The 23,744-nt window shown below is 43.0% G+C and overlaps 1 long non-coding RNA gene across 1 annotated transcript in view; it reads right to left on the bottom strand.

Moving 5' to 3' along the window:
* The window catches only part of LOC145516587 (uncharacterized), a 588,280-nt gene that overhangs the window by 463,952 nt on the left and 100,584 nt on the right, over positions 1-23,744 (bottom strand). Inside the window, exon 4 of the long non-coding RNA XR_014061525.1 lies at positions 10,123-10,223. This is a non-coding gene — a long non-coding RNA (uncharacterized LOC145516587). The remainder of the gene's footprint in view (positions 1-10,122; positions 10,224-23,744) is intronic.

The raw sequence follows: 23,744 nt of genomic DNA, 5'->3' as shown, positions 1-23,744 counted from the left end.
CTTTCTTCAAGGGAAGCATACTATTTCCTGCCTCTCTCTGCTGGTGGCTAATAACAAAAGACAAGGAGGCTTCAGAGGTAACCCATTACATCAAAAGCATCTAAGCCTAAATTAGATGCTTGCAAGCCCTGTGTTCTCAGCTTATGCCCTGCTGCTGTTTTCTCCGGCAGAGCTAGTGAAGTCATAAACATAGAGGGGTTTCCCAGGCTCTGAGAATGGATATTAGCAACGCAAATGTTGCCTTTTGCACTGTGTTCAAGTTCCTGTGGATCAAGCTCACCTTCTCTGAAAATACAGCAGAAAGAGAATTCAGCTAGTCACAGAAAAGACAATGGAATTCAAGCCACAGAACGAAAAGTCCTTTGGTATTATATCTTGGAGAACTCCCAAGTCTAAATCACAGTTTTGCTTATTTTGACCAGAGTTGGGGGCTAGCAATTATCGCTTCATCCATTGTACCCGGCATAGGTTCCAAAGAAAATAAAGCAAACATTCAGTACAATGATTTTTTTTTTCAATCTAGTCTTCTGTGAAAAATAAATAACATGGTATCACAATAGGAATGAGTGTTTCTGGAGATTTTGATTATTTTGGATCCATGGTCTGAAATCTTTACATTCCACATGAAGGCTCTCTTAGACTGTGAAATCTTTTAATTTGGTGTGACAGAATCATGTACAGGGAAACCTACCAAGGAACATTATCTAGCTTCTTGACTTACTTCAAATACACAGATCATTCATTCCTTTTCCCCAGTTTTCCTCATTCCTTGGGTTGATCTCTTTTAACTGCCTCAAAACATCCAGCAGCTTACCAAATTCTTTCCGAAAAAACTAGACAAAAAATAAAACACGATTGTCTTAGCTGAACAACCTCAAATATCTAATGGTTCTGGGTGCCCTAACAATCCCCTCCAGTGATGCTCACAAAGTAAGACTCAGATTCCTTCCCCTTAGCCACAAGCCTAGCCCTAGGGAAAAATGATACCTTTACACGGCTCCCCTCCTAAACTAACCCACCATCATCACCGAAGTTCAAGCCCTCTTCATCTCTCACCTAATCTGTTGCTCTAGACTCTTATTTGGAAGATTCACGTCTCATTTCTCCCTACTCTAATCTAACCTCCATCACTTTTTGATTACCTTTTTAAACTCAGATTTGATTGTGTCATTAGATTGCACAGAACCCTCCCTGGACCCACTCCCTACTGAACTATAAAATCCTTAATAGCCATTTGAGGTCCCATGTGATCTAACCCTAAAACACCTTCTGTCCCTATCTCCCTCTGCCTCCTAAGAGGTACCTCCAGCCAATATAGACTTCCCACAGTTTCCTGACACAGTAAGTGTCAGTATGTATGCTTTTGTGACTACTTATATGTTCAGAGTTCCAACTCAGATCATGCCAAATCAATAAAAGCTAGATATGACCTAAGAAAAAAAATACTATTGGGTTGGCCAGAAAATTTGTTCAGGTTTTTCTGTACAATGCTATGAAAAACCTGAATGAATTTTTGGCCAATCCAATATGTTCCATTGGGTTCTTCACTCTAGCCCATTCTTTCCTTTAAACCATCCTGACAGTTCATTCTTCCTTTATGGTTGCTTGTTAATTTCTCTGCATTTGACAATTCTGCTTCCCAGTCTAATCTTTGAACTGCCATCTTGGATCAAATAGGTTATGAGTTAAATTTTGTCTCCCCCAAAAAAGACAACATTGAAGTTGTAACTCCCAGTACCTTAGAATGCAATCTTATTTGGAAATAGGATCTTTACAGAGGTAATGAAGGTAAAGTGAGGTCATTGCAGGGGGCAGGGGATCTTAATCCAACGTGGTTGATGTTGTTCTAGAAAGGTGAAATTTGGACAGAGACAGGATAGCTAGAGGGAGGGTGATGTGAAGAAATGCAGCAAGAGACAGCCATGTGAATGGAGTGAAGCATCTCTAAGCCAAGGAACACCAAGCATTCCCAGAAGACACCAGGAGCTAGAAAAGGCAAGGAAGTATTCTGCCTTGGAGCCATCAGAGAGAACAAGGCCCTGCCACAACTTGAGTTCAGACTTCCAGCCTCCAGAACTGTGAGACAATAAGTTTTCATTGTTTTAAGCCACCCAATTGTTGGTACTTTGTCACAACATCTATAGGAGACCAATACAGAGGTTCCCTCTACTCTCTCCTTTGGGCTCCTGACTACTCACTGCCTCTTCTCCTTTGTTTCTCGTATTGTCACTCTTTCCATACCAGAAACTGGCTACCACCAGGCTTTATATTCCTCATGTTTATTTTACTGTAACTTTACAATGTATATTTTATTTTATTTATTTATTTTTTAATAAATTTATTTATTTCAGTTGGGGGCTAATTACTTTACAATATTGTAGTAGTTTTTGCCATACATTGACATGAATCAGCCATGGGTTTACATGTGTTCCCCTTCCTGGACCCCCCTCCCACCTCCCTCCCCATCCCATCCCTCTGGGTCATCCCATTGCCCCAGCCCTGAGCATTTGTCTCATGCATCGAACATGGAATGGTGATCTGTTTCACATATGATAATATACATGTTTCAATGCTATTCTCCCAGAAGGTCCCACCCTCACCTTCTCCCTCAGAGTTCATAAGACTGTTCTATGCATCTGTGTCTCCCATTCTGTCTCGCATATAGGGTTAGCGTTACCATTTTTCAAATTCCATATATATGCATTAGTATACTGTATTGGTGTTTTTCTTTCTGGCTTACTTCACTCTGTATTATGGGCTCCAGTTTCATCCATCTCAATAGAACCGATTCAAATGTATTTTTTTTTCAATGGCTGAGTAATATTCCATTGTGTATATGTACCACAGCTTCCTTATCCATTCGTCTGCTGATGGACATCTAGGTTGCTTCCATGTCCTGGCTATTGTAAACAGTGCTGCGATCAACATTGGGGTACACGTGTCTCTTTCAATTCTGGTTTCCTCAGTGTGTATGCCCAGCAGTGGGATTGCTGGGTCATATGGCAGTTCTATTCCCAGTTTTTTAAGGAATCTCCACACTGTTCTCCATAGTGGCTGTACTAGTTTGCATTCCCACCAACAGTGTAAGAGGGTTCCCTTTTCTCCACACCCTCTCCAGCATTTATTGCTTGTAGACTTTTGGATAGCAGCCATTCTGACTGGTGTGGAATGATACCTCATTGTGGTTTTGATTTGCATTTCTCTAATAATGAGTGATGTTGAGCATCTTTTCATGTGTTTGTTAGCCATCTGTATTTCTTCTTTGGAGAAATGTCTGTCTAGTTCTTTGGCCCATTTTTTGATTGGGTCGTTTATTTTTCTGGAATTCAGCTGCAGAAGTTGCTTGTGTATTTTTGAGATTAATTGTTTGTCTGTTGCTTCGTTTGCTATTATTTTCTCCCATTCTGAAGGCTGTCTTTTCACCTTGCTTATAGTTTCCTTTGTTGTGCAAAAGCTTTTAATTTTAATTGGGCCCCATTTGTTTATTTTTGCTTTTATTTCCAATATTCTGGGAGGTGGGTCATGGAGGATCCTGCTGTGATTTATGTCGGAGAGTGTTTTGCCTATGTTTTCCTCTAGGAGTTTTATAGTTTCTGGTCTTATGTTTAGATCTTTAATCCATTTTGAGTTTATTTTTGTGTATGGTGTTAGGAAGTGTTCTAGTTTCATTCTTTTACAAGTGGTTGACCAGTTTTCCCAGCACCACTTGTTAAAGAGATTGTCTTTTCTCTATTGTATATTCTTGCCTCCTTTGTCGAAGATAAGGTGTCCATAGGTGCGTGGGTTTATCTCTGGACTTTCTATTTTGTTCCATTGATCTATATTTCTATATTTGTGCCAGTACCATACTGTCTTGATGACTGTGGCTTTGTAGTAGAGCCTGAAGTCAGGCAGGTTGACTCCTCCAGTTCCATTCTTTTTTCTCAAGATTGCTTTGGCTCTTCGAAGTTTCTTATATTTCCATACAAATTGTGAAATGATTTGTTCTAGTTCTGTGAAAAATACCATTGGTAGCTTGATAGGGATTACATTGAATCTATAGATTGCTTTGGGTAGTATACTCATTTTCACTATATTAATTCTTCCAATCCATGAACACGGTATATTTCTCCATCTGTTTGTGTCCTCTTGAATTCTTTCATCAGTGTTCTATAGTTTTCTATATACAAGTCTTTTGTTTCCTTAGGTAGATATATTCCTAAGTATTTTATTCTTTTTGTTGCAATGGTGAATGGTATTGTTTCCTTAATTTCTCTTTCTGTTTTCTCATTATTGGAGTATAGGAATGCAAGGGATTTCTGTGTGTTAATTTTATATCCTGCAACTTTACTATATTCATTGATTAGCTCTAGTAATTTTCTGGTAGAATCTTTAGGGTTTTCTATGTAGAGGATCATGTCATCTGCAAACAGTGAGAGTTTTACTTCTTCTTTTCCTATCTGTATTCCTTTTATTTCTTTTTCCGCTCTGATTGCTGTGGCCAAAACTTCCAAAACTATGTTGAATAGTAGTGGTGAAAGTGGGCATCCTTGCCTTGTTCCTGACTTTAGGGGAAATGCATTCAATTTTTCACCATTGAGGATAATGTTTGCTGTGGGTTTGTCATATATAGCTTTTATTATGTTGAGGTATGTTCCTTCTATTCCTGCTTTCTGGAGGGTTTTTATCATAAATGGATGTTGAATTTTGTCAAAGGCTTTTTCTGCATCTATTGAGATAATCATATGGTTTTTATCTTTCAATTTGTTAATATGGTGTATTACATTGATTGATTTGCAGATGTTAAAGAAACCTTGCATTCCTGGGATAAAGCCCACTTGGTCATGATATATGATCTTTTTAATATGATGTTGGATTCTGTTTGCTAGAATTTTATTAAGGATTTTTGCATCTATGTTCATCAGTGATATTGGGCTGTAGTTTTCTTTTTTTGTGGCATCTTTGTCTGGTTTTGGAATTAGGGTGATGGTGGCCCCATAGAATGAGTTTGGAAGTTTACCATCTTCTGCAATTTTCTGGAACAGTTTGAGTAGGATGGGTGTTAGCTCTTCTCTAAATTTTTGGTAGAATTCTGCTGTGAAGCCGTCTGGTCCTGGGCTTTTGTTTGATGGAAGATTTCTGATTACAGTTTCAATTTCCGGGCTTGTGATGGGTCTGTTAAGATCTTCTATTTCTTCCTGTTTCAGTTTTGGAAAGTTATACTTTTCTAAGAATTTGTCCATTTCTTCCAAGTTGTCCATTTTTTTGGCATATAGCTGTTGGTAGTAGTCTCTTATGATCCTTTGTATTTCTGTGGAGTCTGTTGTGATCTCTCCATTTTCATTTCTAATTTTGTTGATCTGATTCTTCTCCCTTTGTTTCTTGATGAGTCTGGCTAATGGCTTGTCAATTTTGTTTATCTTCTCAAAAAACCAGCTTTTAGTTTTGTTGATTTTTGCTATGGTCTCTTTTGTTTCTTTTGCATTTATTTCTGCCCTAATTTTTAAGATTTCTTTCCTTCTACTGACCCTGGGGTTCTTCATTTCTTCCTTCTCTAGTTGCTTTAGGCGTAGAGTTAGTTTATTTATTTGATTTTTTTCTTGTTTCTTGAGGTACACCTGTATTGCTATGAACCTTCCCCTTAGCATTGCTTTTACAGTGTCCCATAGGTTTTGGGTTGTTGTGTTTTCATTTTCATTCGTTTCTATGCATAATTTGATTTCTTTTTTGATTTCTTCTGTGATTTGTTGGTTATTCAGAAGGGTGTTGTTTAGCCTCCATATGTTGGAATTTTTAATACTTTTTCTCTTGTAATTGAGGTCTAATCTTACTGCATTGTGGTCAGAGAAGATAGCTGGGATGATTTCAATTTTTCGGAATTTACCAAGGCTAGATTTACGGCCCAGGATGTGATCTATCCTGGTGAAAGTTCCGTGTGCACTTGAGAAAAAGGTGAAATTGGTTGTTTTGGGGTGGAAAGTCCTGTAAATATCAATTAAATCTAATTTGTCTATTGTATCATTTAAAGTTTGTGTTTCCTTGTTAATTTTCTGTTTAGTTGATCTATCCATATGTGTGAGTGGAGTATTAAAGTCTCCCACTATTATTGTGTTATTGTTAATTTCCCCTTTCATACTTGTTAGTATTTACCTTATAGATTGTGGTGCTCCTATGTTGGGTGCATATATATTTGTAATTGCTACATCTTCTTCTTGGATTGACCCTTTGATCATTATGTAGTGTCCTTCTTTGTCCCTTTTCACAGCCTTTATTTTAAAGTCTATTTTATCTGAAATGAGTATTGCAACTCCTGCTTTCTTTTGGTCTCCGTTTGCATGAAACATGTTTTTCCATCCCTTCACTTTCAGTCTGTATGTGTCCCTAGTTTTGAGGTGGGTCTCTTGTAGACAGCATATATAGGGGTCTTGTTTTTGCATCCATTCAGCCAGCCTTTGTCTTTTGGTTGGGGCATTCAACCCATTTACATTTAAGGTAATTATTGATAAGTATGGTCCCGTTGCCATTTACTTTGTTGTTTTGAGTTCGTGTTGAAACATCCTTTCTGTGTTTCCTGTTTAGAGAAGATCCTTTAGCATTTGTTGGAGAGCTGGTTTGGTGGTGCTGAATTCCCTCAGCTCTTGCTTGTCTGTAAAGCTTTTGAATTCTCCTTCATATCTGAATGAGATCCTTGCTGGGTACAGTAATCTGGGTTGTAGATTATTCTCTTTCATTACTTTAAGTATGTCCTGCCATTCCCTTCTAGCCTGAAGAGTTTCTATTGAAAGATCAGCTGTTATCCTTATGGGGATCCCCTTGTGTGTTATTTGTTGTTTTTCCCTTGCTGCTTTTAATATTTGTTCTTTGTATTTGATCCTTGTTAATTTGATTAATATGTGTCTTGGGGTGTTTCGCCTTGGATTTATCCTGTTTGGGACTCTCTGGGTTTCTTGGACTTCTGTGACTATTTCCTTCCTCATTTTAGGGAAATTTTCAACTATTATCTCCTCAAGTATTTTTTCATGGCCTTTCCTTTTATCTTCTTCTTCTGGGACTCCTATGATTCGAATGTTGGGGCGTTTCATATTGTCCCAGAGGTCCCTGAGGTTTTCCTCATTTCTTTTGATTCTTTTTTCTTTTTTCCTCTCTGCTTTGTTTATTTCCACCATTCTATCTTCTACCTCACTTATCCTATCTTCTGCCTCCGTTATTCTACTGTTGGTTCCCTCCAGAGTGTCTTTTATCTCCTTTATTTCATTATTCATTCTATATTGACTCCTTTTTATTTCTTCTAGGTCCTTGATAAACATTTCTTGCATCTTCTCAATCCTTGTTTCCAGGCTATTTATCTGTAACTCCTTTTTGCTTTCAAGATTTTGGATCATTTTTATTATCATTATTCTAAATTCTTTTTCAGATAGATTCCCTATCTCCTCCTCTTTTGTTTGGTTTGGTGGGCATTTCTCATTTTCCTTTATTTGCTGAGTATTTCTCTGCCTTTTCATCTTGTTTAGATTGCTGTGTTAGGCGTGGCCCTTCTGTATTCTGGTAGTTTGAAGTTCCTCTTTATTGTGGAGGTTCCTCACTGTGGGTGGGGTTGGACGGGTGGCTTTTCAAGGTTTCCTGGATAAGGGAGCTTGTGTCGGTGTTCTGGTGGGTGGAGCTGGATTTCTTCTCTCTAGAATGCAATAGAGTGTCCAGTATTGAGTTTTGAGATGTCTATGGATTTGGTGTGCCTCTGGGCAGCCTGTAAATTGATGCTCAGGGCTATGTTCCTGCATTGCTGGAGAATTTGCGTGGTATGTCTTGCTCTGGAACTTATTGGCTCTTGGGTGGAGCTTGGTTTCAGTGTATATGTGGAGGCTATTGGATGATCTCTTATTAATTAATGTTTCCCCTGGCTTTCAGTCTTATTCTTGCAGTAGCCTCAAGACTTCTCCATCCATACAGCATCAATAATAAAACTTTTAGGTTAATGGTGAAAAGATTCTCCACAGTGAGTGATACCCAGAAAGGTTCACTGAGTTACATGGAGAGGTGAAGTTGGGGGGGGGGGTTGGTTTAAGGTGACCAGGAGGAGAAGAGGGGGACTCAAACGTGGAGAGAGCAGTCTAGCCAGTAAGCACTTCCCTCTGTGCTCTCCACAGTCTGGAACCCTCAGGGGGGTTCACAGAGATACAAAGAGAGAGGGGAGGAAGGTAATAGAGGTGAGCATGAGTAGAAAGGGAGGAATCAAGAGGGGAGAGAGAGATCTGGGCAGTATTCTGTTCCCTAAGTGTTCTCCAGTACCCAGAACACCCTCAGAGATTCACAGAATTGGGTTGAGAAGAGAAGGAGGGTGGGAGATAGAGGTTCCCTGGGGGAGAAGAAAGAGCGTCAATAGGGGGAGAGAGTAATCAAACCAGTAATCACACTCCTGAGTAAAAATGGGTACTAAAGACTGGATTTTTAAATGTACAAAATTGATATCAAATAGGTAAAACAAAGATAAAAAATCTAGAGTAGAGATTAGACTCTTATAAAACATACAATAGAAAAAAAAGAAAAAAGAAAACAGTGTAAAAAGAAAAAAAACAGTAAAACAGTAAAAAAAAGAAACAGTAAAAAAAAGTAAAACAGAAAAGAAACAGTAAAAAAAAAGAAAACATAAAAGGTATAAGATATATATATGCAGTTTGCTTTAAAAATAGGGTTTTTTTTTTTTGCAAGGTAATAGTGGGTTATGAAAATGAAAATTAAAGGTGTAATAGAGGACTTAAAGAAAAAAGAAAGAAAAAAAAGTTTTTTTAAATTAAAAAAAAAATGATAATAGTAAAAATATATATCCCGGACTTTCTCTGGGGCTGTTGTGAGCAGTGTGGGGTCTGTTCAGTTTCAGATAGATCCTTGTTCCTGCTTATACTTTTCAAGATCTATAAGCCCCTTTCAATGCAGTCCGTGTTAACTACAGGGATTTTAATCTGTTGGCCTGTCACTTCCAACGCGCTTCCCTCTGCTTATTTGGCTTCTGTTTGGAGGTCTCTTCAGTATCTAATTTCCGCCCTGCCAGAAAGTGGCGGAGGTGGTCTCTTTAGGTTCGCTTGTTCAGTCGTGCTGTGGGGAAGGAGGAACACTGCAAACCTATATCACTGGCGTGTGTGTGGAGAGCTCGCAGTGTCTCGGCCGCACTGGGTTCGCCCCCGCTCACGGAGTGTGTGCTTTCCCCGTCTACCCTGCTCAGGCTTCAGGTTACTCGGCCGGGGAGTGGGCCCTGAGATGCGTGCACTTCCCAGGTCTAAGCCGCTCAGGTTCAGGTTCCTGGGAACTCCACAAAGGCGCAGACTCGGTTGCGCCCGCGGTTTGTGCCGTTCCCGGTCGGAGCAGCTCAGGCGGCCAGGAGTTTGGCGAGCGCACTCTCCCCTGTTGGGGCGGTGCGGCTTATCACCTCCCTGGTCCCCGCCTCGGTTTATGGGCGCGCCCGGCTCCGGTGTGCTTTGTGTCGGTTCTGGGGAGCTGGTCTCTGGCTGCGACCCTCCCGGCGGCTGTCGACCCTCCGGGATCTCAGGCAGTCTTTGCTTAGAAACTGGGTGCCTGTTTGCAGTTTGGTAGGGGGTGCCCTCTCTGGGGCCGAGTTTGCCCCTTTCCGGCTCTGGCTGGCCCCGCCTGCCTGCTGTGTCCGGCGGGGGATGGGGCGGTCCGCAGCCGGCTAGCTCTCCTCTGGTATCGCTCAGTCCTTTGTTCTGTGAGCGGGCCAGCAGTGCCTTAGATTTGGGCTTTTCGCGGGATAGTTTTCTCTCTCTGGCTGTCCCACAGTTTAGGTTACTATCTCACGTTAGCTCCCTCAGAGTGCCCTCCGGGCGTTCGGCCCGGTCCTTACCCTAAGCAGTGCCGCCCGCTCCTCTCCGTTCAGCCCCCACTTGCTGGTGGCGGATGCGAGCGTCTGGGGTTCTTTGCTGGGAGTTGCCTTTAGGCACGTAATCTGTGGGTTTTATTTATTTTTTCTCCCAGTTATGTTGCCCTCCGAGATTCGAAATCTTCCCCCAAACCCGCCGGTGAGAGGGCTTCCTGGTGCATGGAAATTTCTCCTCTTTTACGACTCCCTCCCTGGGACGGGTCTCCGTCCCTAACTCTTTAGTCTCTCTTTTTATCTTTTATAATTTCTCCTACCTGCTTTCGAAGATAATGCGCTGTCTTTCTGGATGCCTGACGTCCTCTGCCAGCGTTCAGAAGTAGTTTTGTGAAGTTTGCTCAGCGTTCAGATGTTCTTTCTGTAAGTTTGTGGAGGAGAGAGTGGTCTCCCCGTCCTATTCCTCCGCCATCTTAGCCCTCTCCCCTACAATGTATATTTTAAAAACTACTCCAGAAGTTTTCCCCCATGTAGTTTAAAGAAACATTTAAGTTATCCTCAAGATCATAACTCAGACAATACTGGCCCTCCCTTGGTGGGAGCATCTCCACTACATCCTGAGTTACATTTTGAGAGAGAGAAAGGGCAGCTCGTCTGTACCTCTACCTTTAGGGTGACTAATCCAGAGGATTCTCTGGAAAATTCCAAGTAATTCCAAGATCTCCAGGCAGAACAAACTCACAGTGAATCCTGGTTTTGTCTAAACTATTCACACTTAGTATCTTCTGCCTTTTCCAGGGTTCCCTCTTGTAACTAGTAATATCCTAGGATTACTCCCTGGTGGCTCAGAAGGTAAAGAATCTGCCTGCCATGCAGGACATTCAGGTTCAATCCCTGGGTCGGGAAGATCCCCTAGAGAAGGGAATGGCAACCCACCCCAGTATTCTTGCCTGGAGAATTCCATGGACAGAGGAGCCTGGAGGGTTACAGTCCATGATGTCTCAGAGTCAGACACAACTGAGCAACTAACACACACAAGGATTGCTCAAACATAAACCTAGTGGTCTATCTATTTAGCAAACATATGCACTGAGTGCCCACCATGAGCAAAGCACTATGCTAGACAATAAGAGGGAAAGGATAAGAGGTTGATTAACAAGACACAAGCAGTGTGTAAAGTTGCTTTGGTGAAAGGAAGACACACACACACAAATACCATAAGGGTTGCAGAGCAAGTGTCAGGGCAGAAGCAGTCCTTCTCCAGATCCAAACCAGACCCCAGAGTAGAGTTGCTTTCAAGTCCCACACTGGAGGTATGTGTGGTAAACAGAATAATGTCCCCCTAAAAGAGATCTTGGAGAAGGCAATGGCACCCCACTCCAGTACTCTTGCCTGGAAAATCCCATGGACGGAGGAGCCTGGTAGGCTACAGTCCATGGGGTCGCTAAGAGTCGGACACGACTGAGCGACTTCACTTTCACTTTTCCCTTTCATGCACTGGAGAAGGAAATGGCAACCCACTCCAGTACTCTTGCCTGGAGAATCCCAGGGATGGTGGAGCCTGGTGGGCTGCCGTCTATGGGATCGCACAGAGTCGGACACGACTGAAGCGACTTAGCAGCAGCAGCAGCAGCAAAAGAGGTCTACATCCTAATCCCAAAAACCTGTGAGTGTGTTACCTTACAAGGTAAAGGGGACTTGGATATTGTGATTAAGTTAAGGATATAGAGCTGGGAAGATTATCCTGAATTATCTACATGGGCCCAAAGAAATCACAAGGGTATTTATAAGGCAGAGGGAGGCAGAAGAGCTCAAGTCAGAAGAAGAAGCTGTGATGATGGAAGAAAAATCAGAGGAAAAGAGGTCAGAAGATGCCACATTGGTGGCTTTGAAGATGGAGGGAGAGGCCACAAGTCATGGGTTGCAGATGGCCTCTAGAAGTAGAAAGAAAGCAAGGAAACAGATTCTTCCTTTAGAGCCTCCAAAGAAATGTAGTCCTTTGACGCATTTTGGATTTCTGACTTCCAAAACTATAAAGTGATAAATCTGTGTTGCTTTAAGCCACTGTGTATGGCAGTTTGTTACAGCAGCAATAGGAAACTGATATACATGGTTTTCCAGGGGACAGGCTGGTGGGTTGAATGAAAGGTACATTTTTCAACCTGCCTAACTACAGATACACTCTGGCCCTTGGACCTAAACACCAGAGCATCTCTAAGAGCTCTCCAACAGCCTCAGGTCATAAGGAATGGGACAGGATGCCTCTGTGAACCGCTCATGACAGTCAGCAGTTGTTCCAATCCCTGCAGTGCCAACATTGGAACACACGTCCTGGACTGAAGGATGTTGATAACAGAAGTGAAGTGAAAGTTGCTCCGTCGTGTCTGACTCTTTGCGACCCCATGGACTATCTATGGAATTCTCCAGGCCAGAATACTGGAGTAGGTAGCCTGTCCCTTCTCCAGGGTATCTTCCCAACCCAGGGATTGAACCTAGGTCTCCTGCATTGCAGGCAGATTCTTTACCAGCTAAGCCACTAGGGAAGCCCAAGAATACTGGAGTGGGTAGCCTATCCCTTCTTCAGTGGATCTTCCTAACCCAGGAATCGAACCAGGGTCTCCTCAATTGCAGGCGGATTCTTTACCAGCTGAGCTATCAGGGAAGCCTGATAATAGAAAGATAATAATAGATAATAGAAAGATAATAGATAATACAAAGAGCTGTAATATATTGACTATGCATCACATGGTGGGTATTCTGCTAAGCCCACTATATATACTATCTCTAATTTTCCCAATTACTCTACAGAGTGAGTAGTCATATTTCCATTAAAAAAAAAACTGGGTATTAAAGAGACAACATGAGTTGCCCTAAGTTGCACAGATTTGAGTCCTAGTTTATTTTCCTCTAAAGTTGGTTCCTTTCTGCCTCTAACCTAATGTCTCAGAGGGGCCTAAAATGATAACCCCCTATGTTTGTGTCCTTCCAGTTCCTCGGGTTTCACCACCTTGTAGTAACTCAGTTTCACCCAGCTTCTGTTCCCACCTGAATGGCACAAGCCCTCCAGCCTCTTGTCAGTCTCCATATCAGACCAGTTATGTCTGATAGAACCCAGGGCAAGTCTCCTGAGTGCTCACAAATAACCCTCATATCTTCCTCCCAAAGCCCCAACATATTCACTTCTGGAAGGCTCTGGGAAGACAGCGACTCAAGTCTGATGCATTCGTTAGTGCCAATGACCTCTGACAAAGCTATGACAAACCTAGACAGTGTATGAAAAAGAAGAAACATCATTTTGCTAACAAAGGCCCATATAGTCAAAGCTCTTGCTTTTCCAGTAGTCATGTATGGATGTGAGAGTTGGTCCATAAAGAAGGGTGAGCACAAAGGAACTGATGCTTTCAAACTGTGATGTTAGAGAAGTCTCTTAAGAATCTCCTGGACTGCAAGGAGATTAAACCAGCCAATCCTAAAAAAAATCTACCCTGAATATTCATTGGTAGGACTGATGGAAAGGACTGGCCACCTGATGTGAAGAGCTGACTCACTAGAAAAGACCCTGATGCTGGAAAAGATTGAGGGGTGGAGGAGAAGGGGGCAACAGAGGATGAAATGGTTAGATAGCATCACCAACTCAATGTACATGAGTTTGAGCAAACTCCAGGAGATAGTGAAGGACAGGGAAGCCAAGCAAGCTACAGTCCATGGAGTAACAAAGAGTCCGACACAACTTAGCGACTGAACAACAACAATGCCCTCTGACAGCATGATGCCTGAGGCAGGGCTGCCCTGTCTTCCTGGCAGCCCTCGCCACACTGTAGCCACACTGAGTTCTATGCAGAGGCTCAGAGAAGAGCTTTATCTCTGCTCTGTGCTTCAAGCCCCAAGCCGACACCAAATGAGACTCTATGTCTCAGAGTCCCTCCCAAAACAAGCCCATTATCTGCCTGTAGCCCTCCCTCTATAAAATTTGCTTTTGTTTGCTCATCACACTCCTCCTTACAGACCCCTCTCTTTCCATATCCATCAACTGACCCAAATCCCTGCCAATGGGTTGTCAGAGCCACAATGGCATAAGGAACACTGAGACATGTAGATCATCTAAACTCTGAATCAGAGCAAACTGGAATAAACCCAAACTCTTTATACAGTGTGTGCAATTTACATGCCTTTCGCATCTATTGTCACACTTGGTCTTCACAGTAATTCTCAGAGGAAGTCATATCCTTTTGTTATAGAAGAAAAATGTAAGACTTGAAAACTGAAGGGGCTTGTCGAGTGATGCTAATACATGGAGAAGCCAGGACTGAATCCAGGACTGTTATTCCTTAGTGCTGGTTCTGCTCCACCACCCACAGAAAACGCAGGGGCCCTGGGATGGCAAATGTTGTGGAAAGCCTTGAGATCCGACACTGCCCTTGGGCTTGAGTAGACTGCTGGGGGCTTCAGAGCAGTAATCTTCGAGAGAAAGTCTGTAACTCAACCCTTTCCCCCTCCAAGAACAATAAGCATGCCTGTCTCCCCAGGACAAGCAGGCATTCAAGGAAAGAGACAGACGCTCAGCCAAGCAAAACCTACTGTGCGTATTGAAAGAATATGAGGAGAGGAGCTTTTCCCACTTTACAGGAGACCAGCCTCAGGGGTCGTCTATCTCCTCCAAAGTGTAAACTAGACAAGGCAGAAAGGGCCCAGAACCCAACAGAGCAAAGAAACTTAAGAAAAAAGGAAAAAAACAATCAAGATTGTGAGCTGGGTCTTTTATATGTTAAAAAAAATTTTTTTTGGCTCTCCATTCAGGCTAAAGTCTTGTTTTCCATGTTCACTAAAATAGACCATGGCAAAGATAATAAATATATAAAGAATAAAATGCTTTATCTGGAGTCGGCAAGCTTCCTCTAAATTAAACTCAGTGTGGTGAGGTATAAAGAGCCCTTTGTACAAACTATTGCAGTTTAAGTTTCTCCAAGAAAATCATTTCCTAAGTCTGCCTGATACTCTGGTCTTGTAGTCACAGAGACAAGATGAAGTCCCAGAACTGCCAGATGGAAGAGGGGAAGGAAGAGGATTTCTCAGCCTCAGGTGGAAGCAAGAGGTGAGGGCAACCCAGTCTCTTGCCACCTCCCCTCTGAAAAAACCAAGGGGCTTGTAAACACCACCTTCTGAAGCAGGGGCTGTGTGACTGAATTTGAACTTCAGCCCAAAATGTGCAGTTCCAGAGAAGAGCTGGCATTTCCTTCAGCATGGCCTCTACCACATCTATGGGATTATCACAGGCCACACATGCACCCCCAGAACACCCCACTGTAATCCTCCCCTTGGGCCCATGGGCTGAGGAAGTGGGTTCTAGATTGGACATTGCATGAGTGCTTTATTGACTGCTGTGTGCCCAAGATTTAGAGGAGCCCATGGCAAGACTGTAGGTTCTCAGTAAATAAATACTGAAAGTATGGATGACTACAGATCTCAGCAAATGCACCTCAAGCCCCTGTGCTCCCTTTCCTCCACTTCCCAATAATCCAAGTGGCAGTCAGAGCTAAACGAGGATCCCATACAGATAAAAGTTAAGAGGATCTTTTCTTAAACTGAAATATATGTGTGCTCAGTCACTTCAGTCATGCCTGACTCTGCAACTCCATGGACTGTACCCCGCCAGGCTCCTCTGTCCAAGGGATTCTCCGGGTAAGAATACTGGAGTGGGTTGCCATTTCCTTCTCCAGGAGATCTCCCCGACCCAGGGACCCAAGCCACATCTCTTATGTTTACATACATTGGCAGGTGGGTTCTTTACCACTAGCACCACCTGGGAAGCCCTGAATTGAAATAGAGTAGATTAAAATATATTGTGTTAGTTTAAGGTGTATAGCGAAGATGTATGTCATTTATCTTTCTCTGACATACTTCACTTAGTATGATAACCTCTAGGTCTATCCATGTTGCTACAAATGGCAATATTTCATTCCTCCTAATGGCTGAGTAATATTCTGTTGTGTATGTACCACATCTTCTTTAGCCATTCATCTGTGGATGGGCATTTAGACTGCTTCCATGTCTTGGCTAACATAAATAATGCTGCTTTGAACATTGAAGTGCATGTATCTTTTGAATTAGAGTTTTCTCTGGATATACGCCCAGGAGTGGGATTGCGAGATCATATGGTAGCTCTATCTTTAGTTTTTTATGGAATTTCCATACTGTTCTCCCTAGTAGCTATACCAATTTACATTCCTGCCAACAATGTATGAGGGTTCCTTTTTCTCCCACACCCTCTCCAACATTTGTTATTTGTAGATTTTTTGATGATAGCCATTCTAACTTATGTGAGGTGACATTTCATTGCAGTTCTGATTTACATTTCTCTAATAAAAGGTCAGTTTTCATTCCAATCCCCAAAAAAGGTAATGCCAAAGAATGCTCGAACTACCGCACAATTGCACTCATCTCACACGCTAGTAAAGTAATGCTCAAAATTCTCCAAGCCAGGCTTCAGCAATACATGAACCATGAACTTCCAGATGTTCAAGCTGGTTTTAGAAAAGGCAGAGGAACCAGAGACGAAATTGCCAACATCTGCTAGATCATCGAAAAAGCAAGAGAGTTCCAGAAAAACATCTATTTCTGCCTTATTGACTATGCCAAAGCCTTTGACTGTGTGGATCACAATAAACTGTGGAAAATTCTGAAAGAGATGGGAATACCAGACCATCTGACCTGTCTCTTGAGAAACCTGTCTGCAGGTCAGGAAGCAACAGTTAGAACTGGTCATGAAAAAACAGACTGGTTCCAAATAGGAAAAGGAGTACATCAGGGCTGTATATTGTCACCCTGCTTATCTAACTTATATGCAGAGTGCACCATGAGAAACGCTGGGCTGGAAGAAACACAAGCTGGAATCAAGATTGCCGGGAGAAATATCAATAACCTCAGATATGCAGATGACACCACCCTTATGGCAGAAAGAGAAGAAGAACTAAAGAGCCTCTTGATGAAAGTGAAAGAGGAGAGTGAAAAAGTTGGCTTAAAGCTCAACATTCAGAAAACTAAGATCATGGCATCTGGGCCCATCACTTCATGAGAAATAGGTGGGGAAACAGTGGAAACAGTGTCAGACTTATTTTTTGGGGTTTCAAAATCACTGCAGATGGTGATTGCAGCCAAGAAATTAAAAGATGCTTAATCCTTGGAAGGAAAGTTATGACCAACCTAGACAGCGTATTAAAAAGCAGAGACATCACTCTGTCAAAAAAGGTCTGTCTAGTCAAGGCTATGATTTTTCCAGTGGTCATGTATGGATGTGAGAGTTGGACGGTGAAGAAAGCTGAGCGCCGAAGATTTGATGCTTTTGAACAGTGGTGTTGGAGAAGACTCTTGAGAGTCCCTTGGACTGCAAGGAGATCCAACCAGTCCATCCTAAAGGAAATCTGTCCTGGGTGTTCATTGGAAGGACTGATGTTGAAGCTGAAACTCCAATACTTTGGCCACCTCATGCGAAGAGTTGACTCATTGGAAAAGACCCTAATGCTGGGAAGGATTGGGGGCAGGAGGAGAAGGGGATGACAGAGGATAAGATGGCTGGATGGCATCACCGACTCAATGGACATGGGTTTGTGTAGACTCCGGGTGCTGGTAATGGACAGGGAGGCCTGGCATGCTGCGATTCATGGGGTTGCAAACAGTTGGACACAACTGAGCAACTGAACTGAACTGAATAATTAGCAATGTTGAGCATCTTTTCGTGTGCCCACCAGCCACGTGTATGTCTTGTTGTTCAACTGATCAGTTGTGTCCAACTCTTTGTAACCCCATGGACTGTAGCACACTAGGCTTCCCTGTCCATCACCATCTCCCGGAGCTTGCTCAAATTCATGTGCATCGAGTCAGTGATGACATCCAATCATCTCATCCTCTGTCCCTTTCTCCTCCTGCCTTTGATCTTTCCCAGCATCAGGGTTTTTTCCAGTGAGTTAGCTCTTCATATCTGTTGGCCAAGGTATTGGAGTTTCAGCTTCAACATCAGTCCTTCCAATGAATATTCAGGACTAATTTCCTTTAGGATTGACTGGTTGGATCTCCTTGAAGTCCAAGAGACTCGCAATAGTCTTCTCCAGCACCACAGTTCAAAAGCATCAATTTTTCAACACTCAGCCTTCTTTATGATCTAACTCTCACATCCATACATGACTACTGGAAAAATCATAACTTTGACTGACAGACCTTTGTTGGCAAAGTAATATGTCTGCTTTTTAATATTCTGTCTAGGTTAGTCATAGCTTTTCTTCCAAGGAGCAGTTCAGTTCAGTCACTCAGTCATGTCCGACTCTTTGTGACTCTATGGACTGCAGCACACCAGGCTTCCCTGTCCATCACCAACTCCTGAAGCTTGCTCTAACTCATGTCCATTGAGTCGGTGATGCCATCCAACCATCTCATCCTCTGTCATCCCCTTCTCCTCCCACCTTCAATCTTTCTAAGCATCAGGGTTCCAATGAGTCAGTTCTTCGCGTCAGGTGGCCAAAGTATTGGAGTTTCACCTTGAGTATCAGTCCTTCCAATGAATATTCAGGACTGATTTCCTTGAGGATGGACTGGTTGGATCTCCTTGCAGTCCAAGGGACTCTCAAGAGTCTTCTCCAGCACCACCGTTCAAAATCATCAATTCTACAGTGCTCAGCTTTCTTTATAGTCCAACTCTCACATCTGTATATGACTACTAGAAAAACCATAGCTTTGACTAGATGGACCTTTGTTGGCAAAGTAATGTCTCTGTTTTTTAATATGCTGTCTAGGTTTGTCATAGCTTTTCTTCCAAGAAGCAAGCATCTTTTAATTTCATGGCTGCAGTCACAATCTGCAGTGATTTTGGAGCCCCCCAAAATAAAGTCTGTCACTATTTCCATTGTTTCCCCATCTATTTGCCATGAAGTGATGGGACAAGATGCCATGATCTTAGTTTTCTGAATGCTGAGCTTTAAGCCAACTTTTTCATTCTCCTTTTTCACTTTCATCAAGAGCCTCTTCAGTTCTTCTTCACTTTTTGCCATAAGGGTGGTGTCATCTGCATATCTGAGATTATTGATATTTCTCCCAGCAATCTTGATTCCAGCTTGTGCTTCATCCAGCCTGGCATTTCACATGACGTACTCTGCATATAAGTTAAATACGCACCATGACAATAAACAGCCTTGACATACTCCTTTCCCGATTTGCAAGGCTGGTTTTCCATGTGCAGTTCTAACTGTACACTTAGAACTGTACATTTACAGCTGCATTTGTGGCATAAGATGGCAGAGTAGAAGGATGTGCACTCATCTTCTCCTGCGAGAACTCCAAAATTACAACTCACTGCTAAACAACCGTCGACTGGAGAATGTTGGATCCCACCAAAAAAAGATACCCCACATCCAAGGGCAAAGGAGAAGACACAGCAAGACAGTAGGAGGGGCAAAATCACCTTTAGAATCAAACCTCATACCCACCAGAGATGCACAGAGAGCTCAAACAAACCTTGTGCACACTAGGACCCAGAGACCCCACAGAGACTGAGCCAGAACTGTGTTTAACTGGTCTGCTGCAGGGTCAGGGGCTCTGGGTGCAGCAGACCTGGGTATGGCATAAGCCCTCTTGGAGGGGGTCACCATTAACCCCACCATAGAGCCACCAGAACTTACACAGGACTGGGGAAACAGACTCTTGGAGGGCAGAAACAGAACCTTGTGCACACCAGGACCCAGGAGAAAGGAGCAGTAACCTCACAAGAGACTGATCCAAACTTGCCCATGAGTGTCCAGGAGTCTCCAGCAGAGGTGTGGGTTGATGGTGGCCTGCTGCAGGGTCAGGAGCACTGAGTGCAGCAGTGCATGCATGGGACTTTTTGAAGGAAGGATTTGGGCTTTCATAGTTCATGATACATTGATTCAAATGTCAGGTTATGAGTTTAGTTTGTTTCAATGCTTGGTTGATTTTTTTTGTTGTTTGGTTTTATTTGTTTGTTTTTGGTGCTTAAAATCTTGATGCCACATTAATGCCACTGTTTCTTCTTAGACCAAATGTGATTAAACCAAGCTGGCTGGCTTTCCTTTGTATTGCCTCTCATTCATTCTGACATTTGTGATTCTTTTCCAATTGATCTGGCTGTTCTCCAGACACCCCTTCCACCTATCTAACCCATACCTGCTGAATTTATGTTCAAAGGAAGAAACTCTGAGCCCTACTACCTCTCAAACTTATCTACTGACTATTCACATGCAGAGACCCACTGTGGTCATCATAGACATTTGGGCTGTCCCCAAACATGCCAGGTACATTTCCACACTTGTCAGGTACATTTCAGCCTATGCTATCCACCCTGCCATAACTGCCCCCTCACTTTCTCTTTACTTGTTGAGATCATATATGTGGTGAAACTGGAAAAAGGTTAGGACTAGAAGTCATATACCAGCTGTGTGGTCTTAGAAAGTTTAATCAATTGTGCTAAGCATCGGTTTCCTTGGCTGTAAAATTAGAATAGTCAAAATCATGATAATATTTTGCAGGATTGCTGCAGGACTTAAACAAATCCCTGCTGTAAATTCTGAGTACAGTACCTGTCACTCAGTAGGATATACAAGTTCATCTCATTCTGCTCCTTTGATTCTTTGCTTCCTTATCCATAAATGAGGATACTAATAACATCCTCCTAGAAGGATTTTGTAGTGATCAGATAGGACATTGCTACCACCTTTTCTCCCCAATCTGACTCACAGCCAGATACCTTCCTGAGGTGCATCTGTGGCCACTCCTGCTGCCTGGGCCACTCCACAGGGATTCATTCAGCACAGACTGTCTTGAGACTTGGGGTTGTAGTTGTGTCAGGTTTTGTTTTAGCTTTCTTGTGTATTCTTACCTTTCTCATCTGAGTGCAAGCCCCTGAGCCAGGAATGATGTCCTCTAGCAGTTCAGGTTCCCTGGAGCCTCATACACAGTAGAGTCAATCATTATTGCCCGCAGTTGCTGCTGCTGAGCTGGGCATGGTGATGGGGGTGGAAATACTAAGGGACACCGGCTCTGGGTAAGTGTCCATCTAGCTCAGAGGCCCAACGATCTGTTGGAGACTGCCTTTCCTTCTCACTCATGAAGTGGGAGCCATTTTGCCAGATACCACTGAGAAATGAGATCAGCAGAAGAAGCAAGGGAAGAATCTGTTCGTTGCTCTGCTCTCCCATCAGTACCTTCCAAACATGTGTGTTAAACCATTTCTTCTTCCCTGGAGAAGGAAACTGCAGGAGGAGATATGGGTCCTGACACCCCATAGCTGCTTCGTGTTTGAAGGAATTGAATGTCCTTGAGGGCTGCCACTGCTTTAAAACTAAATGAAGGCTTTAATGACCCCCAGGGTGATAATTGCACAGTTCCCACAGAGCTCTCATATCAGTGGTCACACAGAATTGAGCTCTCCCCCTTATACTATTTTTACATCTGCCTGGTACAACTTTTTGCTCACTCCCTACACAGCAGGCCAGGCAGGATTTTCTTGTCTGGAAGCTGTAGCCTCTCTCTCAAACACCCTGGATTTAAATTAAACAACATTCTCCCCACAACCAATTTCTTCAGAACTGGCTCTTCTTTGACATTGAGGAGAACCAGTTGAGGGTCAGTTTGGTTAACTCTAATGTCTATGTCCATCTTTCCACACCACTCACCTTCACCTCCTCCCTCAGAGTGGAATGAACAGGAAACTGATAGCTTTCAGACAATAAAAGATCCAAGAGCAAAAACATCCACGTGTATACACTGAAAGTCAATTAAGTTGTTCTCAGTGTTTCCTTTCTCAGATAAGTAGCGTTAGAGAAGTCCTACAAACTTGTGTGAACAGATTTTATCCACTAATGAGCTGGGACTAAGAAGCATATAGGGAAGTTTGCAGAAGACAAGAAACCTGAGGCCTGCTCTCATAAATAAAATTGGATGGGCAAACTTGGGCAAGTCTCAGTTGCTTCTCATGCCTCATCTTCATCAGTTTACCTCATGCACCAAGTGCAAAGAGAAGCATCTTCCTCACCTGAGAGAAGGAGGCTGGCCAGTTGCTCTAGGACAGAGGTAACACCCATGGCTGCCAGCTCATGCCCGTAGGTGAACTCTGGTTGCAAAAAACTGGCAACGGATGCAGCAACTTCTACAGCACAGAACAGAAATGAATTTTCCTCACTGTGACACTCCAGGATGCCAGGTCCCTCCAGCATCTCCCCGGTCCACTAGATCCCTATAAGCATCATCTCAAAGCACTAGCCGCTGAGCTAAACATGTGGAAAAATGTATCGAACTGCAACCAGGAGGATGCGACAGGACCCAAGCAAACAGCCATCATTTTTAGAGAAACTACTGTGCTAGAATAGCTCTCTTCTCATTCAAGGATGAGCAGACAGAAAACAAAACCAAAAAACATGGGGACCATGAAAGAAAGAGGCAGAAGAAAGCAATGTGGGACAATGATTTACTATTTAGAAAAAGAATTTAGATAGCAGTTGCTTTCTTTGTTAATAAAAACCTGATTTTAAGAAATAAAAAGATAAAAGGATTAGACATAAAAATAAGTTAAAAAGAAACCTGCAGAGTTAAGGAAAGGATGCAATAAAAATGCTGAAGTAGAATTTAAGTATTTAAAATAGCAGCATTAAGAATGCTGAAAATTAAAGCATATGTAGAAGATAAACACAAGAGTTTCACCTAGAAGCAGAGCATGACAAAGAGAAGAAAAATATTGAGAAGAGAAAGAATCTGTATGGATAACAAAATATATGAGGGATTAGTGCTCTTTCAGATGGGACCAGAACAAGTAAATTAGAATATTATTTGAAGAGTGTCAAACAAGAAAGTTTCCAGAATTGAATAAGGATTACCTTGACCAAAAGAGTATGGTGCTGGCACATGAGACCAGGTCATAAAAATGCCACGTGTTTCTGCCTTGTTGATTGAGAAGCTCACCCTTGAAACCCAGCCACCACTCTGAGAGAAAGGCAAGCCGCCACATGGGGAAGCCACGTGTAGGTGTTTGGTTGATTGCTCCAACTTAACATCCCAGCCTCAGGCAATGTCAAATGCCAGCCACGTGAGTGAGCCTTCAGAGTGTTCCAGCCCCCAGCCAGCAGGTCACCCCCAGCTTTAAATGCCCCTGAGCGACACTGCGTGCGGGAAGACAAGCTGTCCCTGCCAAGCTGCAAGTTCCTGAGCAAACTCAATGATGATTGTTCTTGCAAACTGCTCTGTTTAAGGGGATTATTACAAAACAATGGCAACCCACTCCAGTGTTCTTGCCTGGAGAATCCCAGGGACGGGGGAGCCTGGCGGGCTGCCGTCTATGGGGTCGCACAGAGTCGGACAGGACTGAAGCGACTTAGCAGCAGCAGCAGATAACTTAAACCGACCAATAGCTTTCTAACTGAGAGGAGTTCAGACAGATATTAAGCACAGTGGCTCCCACACAGTGATGTGCTCTGGCTGCCTCAGAACTGAGATGTGAACAGTGTGGGGAGCAGGGGTTTCATCTGGGCATTCAGGTTGATGTCCTGCCCCCTCTCCCGCCCCATATCATGGAAGAGGCAGCATTGCGCTGCTCTGGGCCCCTCTGGGCCCTGGGGACACTCTATCTCCAGAGTGTCTCTCATCCTGGGGGTGGAAAGTTATTTTAGATGAGTTTTCTATGCACATACACATACAATACTGCAAAGTTATTTATGTGGGTAACAAAGACAACCTTCACTATTTACAGCTCAACTTGGAGAGTTCTTTCCCAAGATTCAGAAGCCACTTAGATGGGATAAACAAAGCAAGGTGGGGGACGGGGGCGGGGGTGTTGTCCTGTGACCACTGACTTGAACTGTGGCAAATGGCAACTCTCCCAAGATGCTGGGCAAAGACAAGGGCAATGCCGAGCACGCAGGGATCTGAATTTTCTTGGCAACTTGCCCCA

Source organism: Giraffa tippelskirchi, chromosome 8, assembly GCF_054371585.1.
Source record: "Giraffa tippelskirchi isolate mGirTip1 chromosome 8, T2T-mGirTip1v1.2.pri, whole genome shotgun sequence".
Classification (NCBI taxonomy): domain Eukaryota; kingdom Metazoa; phylum Chordata; class Mammalia; order Artiodactyla; family Giraffidae; genus Giraffa; species Giraffa tippelskirchi.
Note: the sequence above shows the minus strand (reverse complement) of the source record. Positions and strands in the feature narration are given on the sequence as shown.